The sequence below is a fragment of the Bos taurus genome, chromosome 18 (assembly GCF_002263795.3).
Source record: "Bos taurus isolate L1 Dominette 01449 registration number 42190680 breed Hereford chromosome 18, ARS-UCD2.0, whole genome shotgun sequence".
NCBI lineage: Eukaryota > Metazoa > Chordata > Mammalia > Artiodactyla > Bovidae > Bos > Bos taurus.
This window is the reverse complement of record NC_037345.1, coordinates 11,884,821-11,904,457: the sequence shown is the minus strand read 5'-3', so window position 1 is coordinate 11,904,457 and position 19,637 is coordinate 11,884,821. Positions and strand designations below refer to the sequence as shown.

At 54.0% G+C, this 19,637-nt stretch overlaps 2 long non-coding RNA genes and 1 other non-coding gene across 4 annotated transcripts in view; 2 read left to right on the top strand and 1 right to left on the bottom strand.

Moving 5' to 3' along the window:
* LOC112442266 (uncharacterized) overlaps window positions 1-7,895 on the top strand; it is a 241,951-nt gene extending 234,056 nt beyond the window's left edge. The window contains exon 3 of the long non-coding RNA XR_003030303.2: window positions 4,239-7,895. This is a non-coding gene — a long non-coding RNA (uncharacterized lncRNA). The remainder of the gene's footprint in view (window positions 1-4,238) is intronic.
* On the top strand, window positions 6,065-6,139 carry MIR2325A (microRNA mir-2325a). The gene has a single exon (NR_031121.1). It is a non-coding gene; the product is annotated as a microRNA mir-2325a (primary transcript).
* Window positions 7,896-8,476: 581 nt separating the features above from the next.
* Window positions 8,477-18,103, bottom strand: LOC132342790 (uncharacterized). 2 transcript variants are annotated; one of them, XR_009491282.1, is made up of 4 exons: window positions 16,283-18,103; window positions 12,739-15,206; window positions 10,557-10,754; window positions 8,616-9,251 (listed from the first exon to the last, which is right to left on the bottom strand). It is a non-coding gene; the product is annotated as an uncharacterized lncRNA (long non-coding RNA). The 2 variants fall into 2 exon arrangements; XR_009491281.1 differs by having other exon boundaries at window positions 8,477-9,251; window positions 12,739-18,103.
* Window positions 18,104-19,637: the final 1,534 nt, after the last annotated feature.

Genomic DNA, 19,637 nt, shown 5'->3' with positions numbered 1-19,637 from the left:
TGTGTAAACAATTTTCCCATCTCTCCAGCCTCTCTAGACCTAAGATTTTAGTATTCCACAGAGAAATCAGGGTTCTGACCCTCAAGGTCTTTAGGGAGCCGCTCCCACCAGCAGCTCCCACCCTGCCTGTGAGTGCCAACTGTGTGTGTCTCTCCCCAGCCCCGTGCTTAGAGATATCACACCAGGAGCTTAAGAGTTACACCATGGACTTTGACAAAGGCCCTTTATGCTTCCCTGAAGAACCTGTTAAATCTCTACGAGCTTATTCACTTTAAAAGGCCCAGATATCTTATAAGCATTTGGTCTGATCTTTAAAATTACTGTGCGTTTTGCAATAACGTCACAAAACATTGTTTTTCATTTTAATGAATCACTTTTAAATGTTTTTTATTTGGCTGTGCGAGTCTTAGTGGCGGCACTGAGGTTCTTGGATCTTTGTTGCATCACGCGAGCTCTTTAGTCACTATGCAAACTTCAGTTGCAGCACACGGGATCTAGTTCTCTGACCAGGAATGGAACCCAGGCCCCCTGCAATGGGAGCAGTCTTAGCCACTGGACCACCAGGAAGTCCCCATGAATCATTTTGAATGACCAGTTATATTCCTTTATCCCCTCCCCCAAATAGGCTATTGAAACACAGTCTGCCATGTGTGTCCTGGGTCTTGATACATCTGCCAGCCACTGGATTTTCCAGCTTAAAAAGCAGAGTACTGGGGAGGGGATGATGAGGGGGGGCGGGGGAGCAGAGAGGATTTTTAGGGCAGTAAAACTGTATGTGATGCTCTGACAGTGGATACATGTCACTCTGTGTTTGACCAAGCCCATGGAATATACAAGATCAAGATTGAACCCAAACTTAGACCATAGGATTTGGATGCCAACTGTGTGTCAGTGTAGGTTCATCAAGTGTACAGAATGCACACTCCAGTGGGACATGGGGATGGCTGGGGGTCACCGTGGGGGCCGTGGTAAGGCAGGGGTATGTGGGAACCCTCTGTACTTTCCACTCAATCTTGCTCTGAACCCGCTCGAAAAATAAAGCGAATTTTCTAAAAAATCAAAATTCAAAAGGAAAAAACCTCGGGGCATTGCCTGATTTCTAAGTGTCCTTCCAGATCTAAGAGTCCCTAGGGTCTTGTCTCCTTTAATGAGCACCAGTGAAAGTAGGATTTCCTCGTATTGGTTGTGGGGGATGTGCCTCGGTGCTCACAGGTGCCGGCCCACCACCATCAGATGTCTTTCCCCATGTGGTCAGAGTTTGGGGAAGATGAGCAAGGGGAGGCTTGCTTCTTCCAAGGCTGTGGTTTCTCCAAGTACCGTTGGCTGCCTGCTTGGGCATCACCTGCCGAGTTTATCAAAATGCAGACCCCCAGGCCCTGGTGTGGTGGTGGTGGTGGTTTAGTCGCTGAGTCATGTCTGACTCTTTGCAATTCCATGGACTGTATAGTCCGCCAGACTCCTCTGTCCACAGAACTCTCCAGGCAAGAATACTGGAGTGGGTTGCCATTTCCTTCTCCAGATCTTCCCCACCCAGGGATCGAACCCACAACTCCTGCATTGGCAGGCGGGTTCTTTATCACTGAACCACCAGGGAAGCCTCCGCAGGCCCTACTGAGACCTGTTTTGATGATAAGCCTGGGAATAAGCAGTTCTCTGATTGCAGAGGACCAGTGCACAGGCTGGAGATGCAGGCAAGCCAGGCAGAGTCATCCCAGGCATGGCAGGACGGCCGAGTCTGTGCACCTCAGCTAATGGAGAAGGGCCACCTCCTGACCCAGGCAGCCCCAGGGCCACACCCACCTCCACCACCTACCTTGTAAACATCCCCCTCTCTGAGCCCCTGTGTCCTCAGCTGAAAAGTGGGGCTGGGGGACTCCCTCCCCAGAGTCGTGGGGAGAATTAAACTGGACACCCATGATCAGAAAGCACTTGGCACAGGTGAGCCCTCCAAATGCGGGTGTGCTCCTGGGGACACACCACCCAGCCCCCCAGGATGGAGACAGAGTGATGCCCCAGACACCACCCTCATGACGCATGCCATCAGCGGGAGGGCACCAGCCAAGGTCATGTCACACGGTGACAGGTGCCCCCAGGAAAATAAAGCCAGACATGCCAGGGAAAGTGAGCCTCTCTCAGAAGGTGACATCTGAGCAGACTCCAGGACAAAGGAAAGGAAAAGCCACATGAAGGACTTGGAGAAATGTCCAGGGAGCAGCCGTGCAGAGGTCCTGAGGCAGGACCACGAATAACACGTTTGAGGACAGCAAGGAGCCTCGTGCTGCCACAGGGGTGGAGGCGGTGAGGGGGCGACTTGGGGAATTGACCGGGGACTGGATCACATCGGCCCCCCAGTAACGCCACTCCTGGACATCATCCAAGAGAACAGTTAGCAAAACCACACACCCACGGGCATTTGCGGTATCCTCCCTAAGGATCACAAGCTTCCAAACTACCTGCCCGGCCACCTACACGGGGGCAGTTTCAGAGTGTGACACACCAGCCTGGTAGGTGCTCCCCAAACTCCCCAGACAGTTGTGAAGATTGTAGCAACGAGGACAGTGTGCATGATATAATATGCTTTAAAAAAAAAATCACAGTTCAAAATACATACTTGCACCAGAATGAGACCGGGGGCTGAGAGGTTAGCGGTGGGCGTGCGGGGGTGGGGCGGAAAACAGTTCTGTTTTCCTTTTTCAAATTTTATATAATGCGGTTGCTGTATTATTTTTATAAATAAGGGGAAAAATGTGTTCAAACCAAACCAGTGGTGGGGTGAGGAGAGGGAACGGAGAGGCTGGTTTCCCTTCCTCATGATACCAACCCCCCCAACACCGATGTTTCGGGTTTTCTCATCTCCATCATGTCCTGGACCCAGCCAGCCCAGGGAGTGCAGTGCTCAGCCCGCAAAGGGCCGCGTGGATTCTTAGGAGCAGGAGAATCCTGCCCTACACTCCAAGAAGCAAAGCATCCAACGCGATGTCCAAAGCACCACTAGGTGTTTGTCCAGAGCAGGCAGAGGGGGCAGGGAGGGTGTTCTCACAGGACAGCTGGGAAAACCGTGCCCCTAAATACCCGCTGGCTTCTGCCTTACGTCCTGCCGTCTGAGACACATGTGGTCACCACGTGATGGAGGCTGACCTCCTCTCCCTCACGGCCGCGTTCAAGGCGAGGCCAGCCCCAGCTCCGGCTGAGCTCCGGGCTCACTGCCTCTGGCCCAGGGAGTTAAACAGCCTGTCGGCCCTCTCAGGCCACCAGTCCCCAGGCTCGCAGGCAGACCAGAGGCTGCAATGCCCCGTGTGCCTGCACACCGCCCTTGCAAGGGCCGAGAGGCCCAGAAGGACTCAGAAAACCGAGCCCTGCTCCTGCTGCTGCTTCTGTCCCCTCTCCCAGGCTGCCCTCCCCGCCTCCCCCAGGGGAAAGCCAGCCTGCTGGCTGCTGTTTTTCAGATTCCCAAATCCAGGGAGGCAGTTGGGGCACTGTTAACAGCCCCCAGGGTGGATCAGTGTCTGGGAATCCTGAGCTTCCACCTTTAAGTGTTTGCTTTCTGGCTCCTGACAGAATCTTGCTTTGTGTTGCTTTTTATTTCTGGGTCTTTGTTGCCACGGTGGACTTTCTCTAGTTGCGGTGAGCAGGACCTTCTCTAGCTGTGGGGCATGGGTTTCTCATGGCGGTGGCTTCTCTGGCTTCGGAGCACAGACTCTAGGGTACTCGGGCTTCCATAGTTGCCCGAGTACAGTAGCTGTGCTCAGTAGCTGTGGCACGTCGGTTTAGTTGCTCCACGGCACGTGGGATCTTTCCGGACCAGGGATCGAACTCATGTCCCCTGCATTGGCAGGTGGATTCTTAACCACTGGAACACCAAGGAGTGGGAACTCCTGCCAGAATCTCTAGAGGGGAGGCAGGGCCGCAGGAGAGGAGTCCAGGGGAGCAAGTAGAGGGGAGGCGGGAGTGGGAATCTGTGAGACGGGTTGGGAGCCTGTGCGGCCCCTGACGGGCAGCCCTGCCCCAGGAGTTGGGTCTCACTTCACCACTCCCTCTCCGGGTGGCCTGGGTGGGCAGGATTCCGGGGGACCCAGTGTCCTTACCAACACACAGAGGTCCGTCAGTCTGTCTTTAAAGGGCCTTCAGGCCCTGAGCTCCTGCCCCGGATGGTGTTGTCCCAATTCCTTCCATGTCAGGCCAACACATCACCTTTGGCAGAATCACCGCCTCACTGTGGACCTTGTTTCTAATTCTAGTGGCTCCCTCCAGATCGCACCACCATCCCGATGACTATGGACTCCATAGCTTTCACTCTCAAACCCACCCCAAGGGGACCCACAGACGGAAAACCCGTCATCAAAGAAGCTTCTACTGCGTGATTCTCCAGAACTAAACCTGCAGGGCTCCGAGGACCCCTCCAGGTGAGGTCCAGAGTCTGAATGGTTTCGTATTTTTATAACCCTCCCAGCTGCTCCCGACTCAACACGCGATGGGTCCGATTCGATGAACAGAAACTGGTTGGGAAGGGTGTGGTGGGGTGTCTGGTTGAAGCCCATCTGTTCGACGAGGAGCTGGGAGAGGGGTGGGGAGCGAGGGCCCCCCTCCATGTCGTGTGTGGCTTCTGCAGCTGCCCCGGCCGCAGGGGTGGGATGAGCCTCGGTGTCTAGGGGACAGTGATGCGGAAGTCCGTAGCCCAAGGCAGGCCTGCAGAGGCTGGAGAGAGAACGCCAGGTCCTGGCCTCCGCACGAGGGGCCCAGGGGTCCCGCGGGAGCCCTCACTTGCCATGTGGCCACTCAACCAATCTGAGCCTCCGGGTCCCCATCTCTGTGATGAGGACCGGGTGAACAGGGAATGGCACCCAGTGGGTCCCCTAGGCGGGTCCCACCCCCGTTCCCAGGGCCTGCGGGTGCTTCAGATCACACGACAAAGGGGAATAACTGTTGACAACGAGTTAACACAAGTTAATCAGCTGATTTAAAGACAGAGAAATTATTCCAGAGTGACCAAGGGGGTGTCCATTGTCACCGTAAGGTCCTTAGATGTGGAACAGGCAGGGCAAGGAGGGAGTCAAGGTGCGAGGAGAAGGACTCCACAGGTGGAGGGACCCGGGGCCTCTCAGATCTGGAACAGGCTAAAGGGGGCTACTCCCCAGCGCCTCTTTACCCCAAGAGCGTGTCAGCCCTCACCTTGCTCGGCTTGGAGCTGTGGGGCGTGGCCACCCTCTGCATGGGAACACTAGGCCAGGAGGGTGCCAGAAAGAGCCTGCTGTGGGAGAGGGCTTTGGGCAGGCAGTTTGGGGAAGGTCTGAGGATGGGGGTTCACCCTGGACTGGCACTGTGGGAGAGGGGGCTGGTCCTCTGATGGGGTCGGACTCGTGTACAGGAGAGGGGGCTGTAATGGATAGAGAAGCAGCAACTCCTTGTCTGAGCCAAGCAGAGACAAGGTTTGCTGGTGCGGGGGTGACCTGCCTCACTTTATCAGGACCTTGTGTGAGGCTGGGGTGCTCTCAGGTGGCTTATGCCCATCAGGAGGCAACACAGCCCGGCTGGGAGCCAGGCCAGGACCCGGGTGTCAGGGGGGCCTTTTGCTTCCTCCAGAGTACTTTGAGACCCCATGATCTGTAGCCCGCCATGTTTCTCTGTCCATGGGATTTCCCAGGCAAGACTATTCGAGTGGGTTGCCATTCCCTTCTCCAGGAGAAATCTCCCTGACCCAGGGATCGAAGGCGGATCTCCTGCATTGCAGGCAGATTCTCTACCATATGAGCCACCAGGGAAGCCTCAACAAGAGTGAACCTTTTTCAAATACTCTATGATTCTTGCATTTCACATTGGCCTCCCCTCTGTTCAGGCTCCGGATGGGGTCTTGAACTCTTCCTGGCTCCACACCACAGCTGGTCCATCTGCAGAACTGAGCCCTGTTTCCCAGGGCATTTTCCATGTAACACTAGTTTCACCAGAGTGGTGGAATAAAAGGGTTCCCTGGACTACTGAGTTTGGAAAGCACCAAGTTCCCTGCTGCAGGACTTCTCAGAGCCTTTAAGAGGCACCTGTGTGTTGTGAGATGCCTGGAAAAAAACCGGGGTACTCTCAAAACTTGTTTGGATAGAAAACTCTTGGGGGTTTTGTTTGGGTTTTTTTCAAGGTGCAGTGACCTATGGAATAGAGTTTATAAAGTGCTGAAATAAAGGAGGTCTAAAAACTGATGTCCACCCAGGAGGCTGTGGGCTCCTGAGGAGCTAAGGACACCGACAAGGGGTCCCCATCCCGCTGTTTCTCACACACACATATGTGACCCCTGGTCAGATGGACTGGAAGCTGCTGTGATTAATTAAGGACAACTCTGTTGGCTGAAGCATGTAACAGAATTCAGCACCTCATTGGGTACTGGTGGGGGTTCCCAGTGTGTGGAGATTTAATGTGAAGCCCCCAAAGAGCCCCGGGTGGTCTGCTCTCACCCTGATGTCCTGGAGGCCTCGGGTGACTCTCCAGCCGAGCCGCTTCCCTGTGCAGGCTTCACCCTTGCCACTCCCTCCATGGGGATGCCCCAGCTCCACCTTGCCACAGCAGCTGCCCTCCCTGCCTCTCGGCCAGGCCAGGGCCCTGCTGCATTCTCCGGCTTCCCTCCCCCATTCTTCTGCAGCATCTTCCACACTGTGGTCTGCATGGATTCCTCTCTCCTCTGGTGGTGTCTGTTTTGTTCTGTCGCAGACACCAGGCTTGGTCCACAGTAGATGCTCAGTAACCACGTGTTGAGTGGATAAATGAATGGCCTCTGCAAGGGGTTTTAACACTGAAAAGGCTCTCTGAGACTCAAAACCCTGTGGACGCCACCGATCAAAAGGATGAATTCAAGTAGTAACAGTTAAAAAATACGTATGTGTGCGTGCTCAGACACCTCAGTTGTGTCCAACTGTTTGCGACCCCATGGACTGTAGCCCACCAGGCTCCTCTGTCCATGGGATTTCCCAGGCAAGAATACTGGAGCGGGTTGCCATGCCCTTCTCCAGGGGATCTTCCTCACCCAGGGATCAAAGCCGAGTCTCTTATGTCTCCCACATTGGCAGGCAGATTCTTTACCACTAGCGCCACCTGGGAAGCCCTAAATACATAGGTGAGGCGTGGCAGCCAAGGAGTGTGGGGCTGCCTGGGGGAGGGAGCAATGAACTTGTTCTAAAATGGACTGTGGCGACAGTTGCACACCCTGGGATACTCAAGGCCATGAATGGCACACGTGGCGGCGAGTGGATCGTACGCCAGTGACTCAGATCTCAAAGCCGTTACAGACAAGAGCTGAATCTGGGTGAGAAAGTAGTAGAGTGTTCTTTGTGCTATACCTAAAGCTCTTCTGTACACTTCAGATTGTTCCCCCACCAAAAGATAATCTTCTAAATGGCTGTATCACGTTCCTCTGTCTGGAGAGAGCAGGGCTTTAGGGTCCCCCCCCACCTCCTTCAACAGGCACTGACTCTGCATTCAGGCTGTGCCTCGCATGTCATTGTGAAGAGGACCCTAGGTGGGTTCATTTGCTCCATCCTCAGCACCTCCCTGGGACCTAGACCTTATTCGCTGACCCATCATGCAGATGAGAAAACTGAGGCCCCTGAGGAGAATAGCTGGGGAAATTGCCAGCACCCAGTAATGAGAGGAGGAAGACCCTGACCCAGGACGTCTAACCAAAGAGTCCAGACTCCTGCCTCCTGAGCCGCTGAATGCAGGATGGGTGTCAGTTACAGGCTGTGGGCCCAGAGACCAGCCCTGTGAAACATTAGGCGGGCTGCTGTTTTTTCCAAGAGGGTCTAATTCGGTCTCTGGCACATGTCTTGCCCACAGCACCTGGGCCGCCTCTGACCAGAGGGGCCACAGAAACCTCAGGAGCCCATGTTGCAAGAGCGCAGCCCTGCCACACGGCCATGCCAGCAGCTGCCCAGGAAGACACCACCGCGGGTGGCCGGGCACAGGTGTCACCAGGGGTCGGGCTGCCCCAGCAATGCTTGGCGGGGATGCCAGACCTCCCCCAGGGACCCTCCGTGACCCCCCACCAGCCGGGAGGTGAGGTCCTGAAACCAAACCTCCCCGACCAGTTCCCCTTCCAAGGGCCTCGAAACATGGGACTTCCACCCAGGGCTCCTTTCGGGGAGTCGCTTGTTCCTTCGGGCAGGACGTGGAGCGCTGGATTCAGGAAGTCACAGGGCGCCTACTTCGTGTTTTCGCTTTTCTTATCAGAAAGGTGCGTGACTAATCCCAGGAGCCGGGCACCTTGGTGCTGTGGAACTACCTTGGTGTTTGGGGTCCTTGAAACTCCGTTTGTTTCTCATGTATGCACGTCAAGGTAGGGGCCTGAGCCGAAACGAAATTCATAATGAGAAGAGCCGAAATAGAAAGGAGAAGAGTGGGAGACGCCCCGGGAGCCAGTCACACGCTCCAAGCCTAAGCCACCACCAGGGTCTCTGCACGGGTGGGCACCCCACTCCCAGTGACCTGGCTGAAAATCAGCATCATCCCAGCAATAGCCAGCTCCTGAGCCCCCAGAAATCTGGGCTCCACCAATGGGCTGCTGCCCAACACACATAATCACTCTTCTCCTCCAAGCCTCAGTTTCCACATCTGAAAAATGGGCGACAGTAACATCCACCCACTGGGTTGCAGAAGACCAAACTGACATGCCCATAAATTGGTACTATTAATTCTAACTGCTTATAATTGCGATTTATTCTATCTGACAGTGTGAACCAGCTGCAACTGTTCCACCCCCTCGTGCTCTAAACATCATGCCGAGAGTTGTCCCCAATCCTTATACAACCATTAGAGCAATCTGGTGAGGAGGGCTCATTATTCCTAATTTTAGCAACTTACAACCAGAGGCATATTAATACGTCTTTCATTACCTGAATGTCATTGACCAGAGTGTGTCAATATTCCCTTACATAACAAATTGCTGGCCACAGGCGTAAAGTTTCTGCAAAATTTTCCTGGGCAATAATGTGTTAAAGTGAGGAAACTGAGGTTATTAGCACCACATGGCCTGTCCAGAGTGGATTGAGATTTGGGGCCTTAAACAACTTGTTGTTCAGTCACTCAGTTGTGTCCAACTCTTTGCAACCCCATGGGCTGCAGCATACCAGGCTTCTGTGTTCTTCATCATCTCCCGGAGCTTGCTCAAATTCCTGTCCATTGAGTCAGTGATGCCATCCAACCATCTCATCCTCTGTCGCCTCCTTCTCCTCCTGCCCTCAATCTTTCCCAGCATCAGGGCAATTTAGGATCCTCTTTAAGAGAAAGAAAACAATAAACGAACTGAATTTTTAAATTTTTAAATAAAAAGAATCCAAAATTCAGCACCCAGTCCAGTAAAGAACCTGTGCAAAAAAAAAAAAAAAAAAAAAAGGAGCACTAACATGTCAGCTTCATGAGCCCTGTGGCACCTTTGGTACTGAACCAGCATCCCCCAAGGCTGAACAAGCCCAGACCTGGGCCTCAACATCCTCCTCGTGCAAGCAAAATGCATGTCACCCTGGGCCCTGCAGGAGGAATAAGGAAGGGGTACAGATGGAAGGCCGGCATGGAGCCATGGAGGTGCTGAGGGAACCAGAGGGCAGGGAGAGGCTGAGAGGGAGACACGTGGGAGGGAGGTGGGGAGGAGGTGGCCAGACAGGTGGATGAGGGGCAGCCCAGAGCGTAAGCCATAGAGTGTGCCACTGCCACTGATGGTTAAGCAGTGTGGGACCCGGCCACTGGCCCACTAAGAGCCCCTAGGTCATTCTCCTTAGCTTCTGTGTGGATGATGAAGCAGAGCAAGCAACCTGGAGACCAGATGGGAGGCTGTCATGACTCAATTATAACTAATGTAAATAGCTGCCTGGACCAGGGGCCACCATACTGGACAGCACAGCACCAAGTCATCATGGGGTTCAGGCTAGGGACTTGAGATGGCATCAGATGTGTGTGGCTCATGGCCAGATGTTGGCAGGAAAACAGTTACCCCACTAGAGTAGTAGTCCAAGGCAAGAGATGGTGGGGGCCTAGAGGGAGCCAGGTGGGAAGGGTGGCACTCAGGTTTTTAGACTCTGCAGCTGTCCTTAACTGAGAAGCCAGGAGGGGAAGCAAGCTTTGGGGGTGAGAGCAGTGGTTGATGGGCTTCCCAGATGGCTCAGCAGTAAAGAACCTGCCTGCCAATGCAGGAGACGCCAAGAGATGAGAGTTTGATTCCTGGGTCGGGAAAAGCCCCTGGAGGAGGAAATGGCGACGCAATCCAGTATTCTTGCCTGGGAAATCCCATGGACCGAGGAACTTGGCGAGCTATAGTCCATAGGTCACAAAGAGTCGGACACAACTGAGTGACTGAGCTCACAAAGCAGTGGTTGATATAACGAACTCAGGTTAAGACAATTTGAGTTTGAGGTGATGGTGGGCCATCTTGGCAGAGAAATCAAGGAGAGGTTCATCAGACAGTTAGGGAATCTATCACACTGGTGCTGAAGATGTGGATTTGGAAGTCATCAGCCAAGGGTGGTGGATGTGAGCCGGTGATGGTACAACCCTAAGAGGTGGCAGACGAAGTAACAAATACCCACCTGGACACTTCAATTATGACAGCAGCCACCGGGCTTGCGTTTCCTTGACAGATGCCCATCAGGATAGCAACAGCTATGTGTGTCAAGCTCTGTCACTACCAAGCAGGCACTCTGTGTGAATTACACATCCCTGCTGCCCCACTGTGCGTTCAGGGCTGAGGTTGCCACTACATGGGGGGAAGCTTCTCTCTTCACACACTAGAATCAGGATTTAAAAATAAAGAAAAATAAACCTTGGTTCAAAATTAGCACAGGACTCGCTACAAAGAACACAAGACACGGCTTCCTGTATGTTTTTTTCTTCAGCTTTTTTTAAGACTTCCAGAAAAGTTTCCTCTGCAAAGCTGAGACCAAAAGGGTAAAAAATGCAAATGTGATGGTCCAACTTGAACCATCATCTGTATGCACCCGGCCCAGCACAGTCACATAGAGACTAAAGAGAGAGGTGTCTGAGTCCTAAAGTCTGCAAACAGGAGCTGCCTGGAATTATGTGGGGCTATGGGAGGGCTTCCCTAGTGACTCACTGGTAAAGAACCTGCCTGCCAAAGCAGGTGACATGGATTCGATCCCTAGGTCAGGAGGGAGAAGGAAATGGCAACTCACTCCAGTATTCTTGCCTGGGAAATCCCTTGGACAGAGGAGCCTGATGTGCTACAGTCCACAGGGTCACAAAGAATCAGACACACGACTTAGCAACTAAACACCAATCAAGACTGTGGGCTCCTTTGGGGCAGAGGCAACTCCTTTAACTATGTGTCCCAAGTCTGTCCTCATGTTTGGCTTAGTAGATGGATAACAGATGGATGGAAGGTGGACAGGTCGGTGGTGGCCCATTGAATGAACAAACTGTAGTCCTAAAAACTCCATTACTTGATGGCTGACAAGCCCCAGTCAATCCCCTTCCACCCTCTCCACTCTGACACTAGTCATCGGCCCAGCTGAACCGTCTCCCTTTTCTCGTAGCCAGTCAACACAGATGCAATATGGAGGGGACACCCACCCACCAAGCTGAAGTGGATATTCATTCATCCCTGACTTGGGTCACTCTGCCTCCAGAGCCTGGCAGCTGCCAGAGAAGCAACCCTTTCTGCAGAAGTGAGGAGAAAATGCTAGTCCTCAGTTCCCAGACTCTCTTGCAGCTGGGCAAAGCCACATGACCCAGGCTCACCAATCAAACGCTAGTCCTCACTTCCCAGCCTTCCTTGCAGGTGGGGGCAGGGGGTGGTGGTGGCAGACATGTGACCCAGGCTCACCAATCAGACACTAGTACCCACTTCCCAGCCTCCCTTGCCAGTGGGAAGCAGGTGGCAGACATGTGACCCAGGCCCACCAATCAGACACTAGTACTCACTTCCCAGCCTCCCTTGCAGGTGGGGGTGGTGGGATGGTGGCAGACATGTGACCCAAGTTCACCAATCAGATGCTATCCCTCACTTCCCAGTCTCCCTTGATTGGGTATCCTGTGACACAGGCTCCACAGGCAGACACTCCCGCTAGGTGAGTCTTACTTGGCTACCTGGCTGTGAGAAGTGAAGCAGTGGTCAGCTTCCTAGCCTCCTGCCACTTATTCCACCCTTCTGGTGTCCTGTCAGCAAACTCTTTTCTGGCATAACTAACCCTAACTTGACGACAGTTGGCATCTGCTGTTTACAACTAACGTTTGCACCTGGTTCCCACCTGTAGGGACTCATACAAGGTGGCTCTACCCTCAGAGAGCCCGGGACCTGGACCCAAAGGGCTGCAATGTCATCCTTGGAGGAGGAGAGGAGCACCGCCGCCCCATGCGGCCTGCTCCAGCCGCCCCCAGGAGGGCGGGGAAAGGAGAGCCTTGTTGTATTGCTGGCTGTAATCAGCCGCCATGAGACCCACCCTGAGCACCAAGGAGAAGTGGAAAGGGAGGCCTGTGTGCAGAGGTGTGACTACCCAGGGGGTGAGCACGTGTGTCAATGGCAGAGAAGGAGCTACAGGTAAGTGGAGCGAAGGCTCGCAGTGTTCTGTCATGATGAAGGTTCTGCCTGTGCCTTACTTTGCCAGTGAGGCTTCACTTATGTTGTGGTCCATGCACAGGTCTGGCCTGGCTGATCACAAACTTGGTTCATCTCTATTTTTATAGCAGGGGAACAAAGAGATGGGGTAGAAATCTCGCTGTCGTCTGCTGATTAGGTGTAGTGTGCGTACTTACTTAAACGGAGAAGGAAAGCCTTCCGCAGCATTTGCACCATGGCAGGAAGGGTGATAAGGGTCTGGTGTGATCTGCTCCCGCGTTTTGAGGCCCTTCAGGCTTATCTTGTTCTTTTGTCCTCTGGGCACCACAGCTTACACGCTGTGAAATGGGCAGCACAGTAGAGGCCATTCTTTCCACTGAGCAAGGGGAGGGAGGTCCAGAGCCATGATTTCTGTGAATGACCAGGCGGCGCCAAGAGCAGGCCACCAGCAGAGTCCCTGTGCTTTTCTAACAGGTAAGGGAAGGGAGGTCAAGAAGAGACGAGGAAGAGGAGCCAGAGCTGTCACTGAGGTCCTACAGTTTAGGAGGCTTTGGGCAGCACAGAGCAGAAAACTCCAGGTTCAAGGGACTATCTGCCCTTGAAAACAAAAATAACTAGGCTGAGGCAGCCTGAGGCTGGCACTCCTCTGCCACGCCCCCATCCAGGTGTCAGGGTCACCTGCAGGCTGGCAGTAAGGTGGCGGTGGCGGTTCCATACGTGCCCAGCAGAGAGGGACCTGCCCTCTCATAGGAGGAGACTGCCGAGAAGCCCCTGCAGGAATTGTGCTTATGGCCCACCGCCGTCACTCAGCCCGCAGCTCCTTCCTGAACCCTCACTGTCAGAACCACTGTCTTAGGAGTCAGGAATTCCAGCTGGCTCTGAGAATGGGACCCCTCTCCCTGAATCAGGCAGAGGAGGAGATGCCTGGATAAAACCTGGGCTCAGTGAGCAGGGAGGACGTGGGGAGAGGGACGTCAGCCCTCAGACAGCAGTGTCCCATCGCTGGCCACCCTCGAGGCACGCTCTGGTCTGTCAGCCAGACCTGGGCAGTTTCCTCGATCTGTTTCTTCATCTGGGTGTCGGGAACGACGCTCCCGTAAGGTTGCCGACGAGATGACAGATTCTCAATGGCTGTGCGTTCCTTTCACTATTATGAAGATGCTTTGTTGTCTCCTGGTTTCCCTACACTCTAAACCCTCCTCTGGGCCTCTGGTCACTGGTGTCCTTCGTGAGCCAAAGCCTGACAGGCTGTTTCCTCCAGACTCAGGCAGCTCGCTCCCACCTGGGCCACAAGGAAGTGCACTTTGGTCCCCATTAAGCAAGACTCGGGAACATCGGCTCCACCTGATAAACAGTTCAAACAGAGGCAGAGCACGAGGGTCAACTCTGGGACGTCTTAGTTGCTTCAGAACGTACTGCTGCCCAGCTCACACATTCATTCGTTTGGTTGTTCATTCAACAGACATGCCCTGAGCACTGACTACATGCTGGGGAGTAAACTGGACACCTTGAACACTCAGCTGCTAGGCTGAGTCTTTTTTTCTTTAATTGGTAGAAAATTGTTTTACAAATGTTGTGTTGGTTTCTGCCATACAACAATGTGAATCAGTTATATATATATATATATGTATCCCCTCCCTCTTGAGCCTCCTTGCTCCCACATCCCACCCCACCCCTTGAGGTCATCACAGAGAGCCAGGCTGGGCTCCCTGTGTTACATAGCCACTTCCCACTATGCATCTGTTTTACACATGATAGTGTGTATGTTGATGCTGCTTTCTCCATCTGTCCCACTCTCTCCCTCCCACACTGTGCACAAGTCCATTCTCTACACTTGCGTCTCCATTCCATTCCTGCAAATAGGTTCATTGGTACCATCTTTCTCAGTTCATCCCACCCTCACCTTCCCCTGCTGAGTCCACAAGTCCCTTCTCTACTAGGTTCATAGTACCATTGTTCTAGATTCCACGTACATGTGCTGATGTACTTGTTTTTCTTTTTCTGACTTACTTCACTCTGTATAACAGGCTCTAGGTTCATCCACTTCACTACAACTGACTCAAATTTGTCCCTTTTTATGGCTGAGTAGTACTCCATTGTATGTATGTACATCTTCCTTATACACTCGTCTGTCATTGGACATCGAGGTTGCTTCCACGTCCTGGCTGCTGTAAATATTGCTGCAGTGAACGTTGGGCTACACGTGTCATGCGTCTTACAGTCTTGTGGTTTTCTCAGGGTACATACCCAGTAGTGGGATTGCTGGGCCGTATGGTAGATTTACTCCTCGTATTTTAAGGACTCTCCATACTGTTGTCCCTAGTGGCTGTATCCGTTTACATTCCCACCAAGAGTTCAGGAGTGTTTCCTTTTCTCCTCGTCCTCTCAAGCATTTATTGTTTGTAGATTTTTTTGATGATGGACATTCTGACCCATGTGAGGTGACATCTCATTGCAGTTTTGATTGGTGTTTCTCTAATAATGAGCAGTGTTGAGCATCTTTTCATGTGTTTCTTGGCCATCTGTGTGTCCTCTTTGGAGAAATGTCTGTTCAGGTCTGCCCATTTTTTGATTTGGTGTTTCTCTGATATTGTAGGTTGAGTCTTTATGGGAAGAACAGGCTTTTTTTTTTTTAATACCTTTGGCATTTTTGAAGCATTCCTGTCTTGAAATGAAACAGAAATTGTCTCACTTAGAAAATAATTCCTTTCCTCCCACACACCCTGAGACAAGGTGTCAGATGATGTTCAGATTTTCCAAGTACAAATCACCTTTAGGTCAAAGCCCAGTAACTCAGTGGAAGTAAAGGGAAATTTCTTAGGGCTGTGCTCATAGTGGTTTTAAATGGAAACATCTTGACTGTAACAGCATCATGGTTTAATTTCACACTAGAGAAAGGAAGAGCCGCTGTTAACCTCAAAACGAGGAAGACCATAATAGTCACCAAAAGAGAAAAAAAACAACAAAAAAAACCCCAATCCTCTAAACCAGAAGCCCCTGATCGCAGGCTGGCCTGGAAACGTGTCAGGAATTTTTCCAAGGACAGACACCTGGAGGCTGACCCACCTCTCCTCACCCCAGGATGGCTGAGAGCTCGGCTTTCGGAGAACATGGGCTGAGTGGGAATTGGGTACGGGGAAATGCCAGTGAAGATGCTGGCAGAAGCGAGTCAGGAGGAAGTGGCTTTGTGAGTTGTCGACCTCACAGCAGGCCGAGCAGCAGAAACCGAACCATGCTGGGTACAGAGCTATTTTCAACCTTGGGGTTTTCACCCCCCGTCCCCACCGTTCTGGGCAATGTAGCTCCCATATGATACAGTCAGAGCCATGGACTCGGGACGGAAGACAAGGCAGGCCTGAGAAGCAGAGGCAGCAGGGTTCCCCCAGTGGCGCCTCCCCACCATGGAACCTTGGGCACCTGAGACCCACTTCCCAGGCCTCTGCTTCCTCCCCTGCTCACTAAGGACCTGAACCAGTGTCCTCCTGCTGTAACACGTGACCCCAAACTTAGCAGTTTAAAAGAATACACACTGGGACTGCCCTGGTGGTCCACTGGCTAAGACTCCAGACTTCCAATGCAGGGGGGTGGGTTCGATCCCTGGTCAGGGAACTAGATCCCACATGCCGCAACTAAGACCTGGCGCAGCCAAACAAGTAAGTAAATAAGTACAAACACACACACATGCACACACACATGCATTCTCTCATAGTTCTGGAGGGCAGGAGTCTGGCACGGGCTCACCAGGCTAAAATGAAGGTATCTGCTGGGCTGGCTCCTCTTGGAGGCTGCAGGGAGAGCTTGTCTCCCTCCCTTTTCCAGCTTCTAGAGGCGCCACTGTCTGTGGTTCCATCTTCTGAGCCAAAGGGTGGCATCTTCTAGTCTCTGACTCTGACCCTCCCACCTACCCCTTTGAAGGACCCTTGTGATGACATGGGGGACACCTGGGGAATCCATGACTATCTCCCCACCTGGAGGTCTGTAATGTGTTCACATCTGCGAAGTCTCTTTGGCCACAAAGGTCTCTAGGACATGGACATGTCAGGTCATCTTCCCGCCTACCATGGGTTCCTTCCCTCTTGAACTTTCTAAGGCCGGGTAAGAGCTGCATCCTCCATGAAACCCGCCGTCAGTTACAGCGGTGGCTGTTGTTCACGCAGGCCCTCCTCCCTGCCCCCTGGTTCCCAAGATGCCCCATGTAGTCCACAGCAGCCCCCTAGAGTGAAAGCCTGTCCACATTCATGCGGAGGTGAGCAGCAGAGCTGGGAACTGTGCCCCCTCCTGCCACAGCCTGAGCTGTCAACCATGTCTGTGACTGTCGCCCCGTGTCACCTCGTTGAATCAACAGGAATCAGAGGTTCAGAGAACAAACTCAGCCCCAGGACTTGTTGCTGGTGGGAATCAGAACATGCAGCCACTTTGGAAGACGGGTGGGCAACTTTCTCACAAAGCCAGTCATAGACTTGACTGTGTGATCCCCCAGCTATTCTCCTAGGTGTTCACCCAGAGGAGCTGAGAGTGGGTGTCCACACAGACACCCATGTGAAGGTGCCGCAGCAGCTCTACTGATAAATGCCGGGCAGGACTAGAGCTGGAGCAGGCGGGAGATGGAGGCAGACAGGGGTCCCTGAGGTGCCGCCACTGACATCACAGTGCCGTCTGAACTCCTGGCTTAGGACGGAGTCCAGGGAGAAAGACCCACACCTGTCACCTGGTGACAGACGCAGCCGCCTCTGACACCCTCTGGCTCAGCATCCCCACCCTTGCTGGTTCCCACACCCCACGCTCATGTGCCCTGACCTCTGGCCTCAGCCATGCCCTCTCCCCACTCGCCATCCTGACCCCTCTGTGTTCACTATAGCCAGGACAAAGCCCTCCGTCCATCTCCCCTGTGCTTCAAGAGCGGATAAGCGGACCTCCTGGCGAGGGGCATCTCTCCATCTAGCTACTAGTCCATACCACTGTCATGGTTTCCTTTTCCTAGACGGTGAGCTGGAGGTGTCGAGGTGGGGGTGAGGGGGCCAACCAGTGACGTTCCCAACTGGCCCCAGGTCCTAGTGCCGAACCTGGGCTTCCAGAGCCCTCAGTGGACCGCTGGACAGCAGCTGGGTCCCTTCTCTGATCCAGCAGCCCCACACCATCTTGGGGTTTCCTGGACGCACCCCAGCCCCTGCACGCCCGGCCCAATGTAGTGACAAGGCAGGTCCCCGAAAGCCCTGCTCTGAGAACCTGGGTGCGCCCTTCATCTCATCTCCACGGCAACCCTGGGAGAAGGGCGATTATGATCAAATCCACTCTGCAAGTGAGGCGCTGAGGCTCGGAAAAGCTGGTGACTCGCACACCCTTGGAGCCAGAAGGCGTCAGGGCCGGGTCCATACTCATCTTGGTGCGTTCTGTGCCCTCTGATGGCGCCCGTCGTCCGTCTGGGCAGTCCGTCTAACCCACAAATCTGGCATGGGGCACCGCGCTGAGGCTCTGCCCCCCAGGCCTCGAGGCCACGCCCTCAACTCGCCAGTCCCGCCCCCATCACCCGCGCGCATGCCCCGGGCCCACCCCGCTGTTCTCCACCGCCCTTCTCTCGCTCCCCCTGAGAGGCCCTTCTGCTTTGTTCTAACTCAAGGCCGGGTCTAGGAGTCATGTGTTTCTGTGGAAACTCAGCTGCCTCGTCTGAGACAGGGGCCTGTGACGTGGGCAGCTGACACACTGGGGCTGCGGTTAAAGCCAGAGAGGGGAATGGTGGGAGGCCGAGCTTGGAGCCAACTGGACCCCTTGGTCCAGGGCGGCAACAACGGGCAGACGTGGTGAGGGGCCTAGGGCTGGGGTCTGGGACGCCAGGAGCCACGAAGACCTGGGAGAGGAGCCAGGATAAAGGCTAGAGTGGGCAAGTGTCCCTGGCGGTGCCTCCACACCCTGTGTGGCACCTGCATCATTGGTGGCTTCAGACCTCCTGTTGGTGTTGCCATCATTGGCATCTACCCAGGGCCCACCAGGGTGAGCAAGGGGCTGAGAAGATGTTTAGCATCCTTGATATCCCACCCGGCCCAGACACTCAGAGCCACTGCCAGGCCCACAGAACAGGTGCAGGTGCCCATGCAGAAACTGGGAGAAAAGACAGCTTGCAAAAATGGGCAAGAGCTCAAATTAATGGCCCCTAACAAAGCGGCTGCCTGATAGGCGACGAGCAGCCCAGTGCCAGGAGCCTCAGAAAGGTGCCAGGTGACAGCAGGTGGAGATGTCAGGGCACCACCGGACTGTCCATGACACGAATGACTGGCAGTGCCAAGCGTTGATGGGGACACAGCTTTGGGAACCCTCACACCCCAGCAGGAAGGCGGCCAAGCATGCCTGCATCACAGGAATCTGAGAGGACCCGTGTATCACACCTGCATGCAGGACCACCGAGGACGGCCCCAGACTGGGAACAGCCCAGTGCCCCGGCGGTGGGAGAAGGGAACAGTCATGACACCATCACTCACGGATGCGATGCCACCTCGGCAAGGAGCGCTCGACAGTGGGTGACGCTCCCCACGTGATGCTGGGCGAGTGAAGCCAGGCCTGGAGGTTTGATCTCTGGGTCTATTGTGGAACATCCCCAAAGAGGCATACGTTGAGAGATGCTGGGAGAAGAAGCATACGGAAAGGCAGGGACGCGATTACCCTGAAAGTCAGAACCATGCTGTCCTTCCACCCCTGTCCCCACGGGGAGAAGAGGGTGCTGACCAGCACTGGGCAGGCCCGGCCCAGCCATGAGGGCACATCTCCCCTCGTGCTCTGCAGCCTCCAAGGCCCTTCGATAAGACACATCACTGTAGCTTCACACCCATTTGCTAGATGAGAAAACTGAGGGTCAGACATGGCTGAGCACCCCTAGGCTGTCGCAGGAATCCTGGGGGCGGTCAGCAATGACCTCTGGTACCAGCTTGTCCTCAGGCCTGAAGAGGAGGGAAGTGATCCCAGTTCACTCCACAATCAGGAAACGAAAGGCACAATTGAGAGAATCACCTTGAGTTTCGGGCTGGCCAAATTCTACACCCTCGGCCAACACTTCCAGAAAGCAGGCTCATGTTGAGTAAAGTTTGCAGCTTGGCTGGGCCAGGCA